The following is a 345-nucleotide window of genomic DNA, read 5'->3' as shown; positions in this document are numbered from 1 at the left end:
TACTTTCCTGTTATTTGCTTTGAGATACCAGACAGGAGGCTTCAGTTAAGCAGATTTGGGTAATCCAGAATGTGCCAGCTAGTCAGCTTAGCTCTGAACTTCTCTGGCACAATTAGTTGTTATCTCACTTTTTTGTGTGTTTGGAACCCTTCAGGGCCTCACTAGCTCTCCCCTTAGATAAAAGCTAATTTATCTTTGCACATCATGAACTAGACAAGACTTTCTTCCAACAGCCTTGTAAAGACTGATCAGCTTTTTGCAGATGAATTTATGTCTCCCTGCCAATCCTCACCACAGGGAAATCCATCTCCCTTTGGCTGTGATGTTTGTGGTTGTTTCTCAGCT

The sequence above is a fragment of the Ahaetulla prasina genome, chromosome 1, assembly GCF_028640845.1.
Source record: "Ahaetulla prasina isolate Xishuangbanna chromosome 1, ASM2864084v1, whole genome shotgun sequence".
Taxonomy (NCBI): Eukaryota; Metazoa; Chordata; class Lepidosauria; order Squamata; family Colubridae; genus Ahaetulla; species Ahaetulla prasina.
This window is presented reverse-complemented; position numbering follows the sequence as displayed.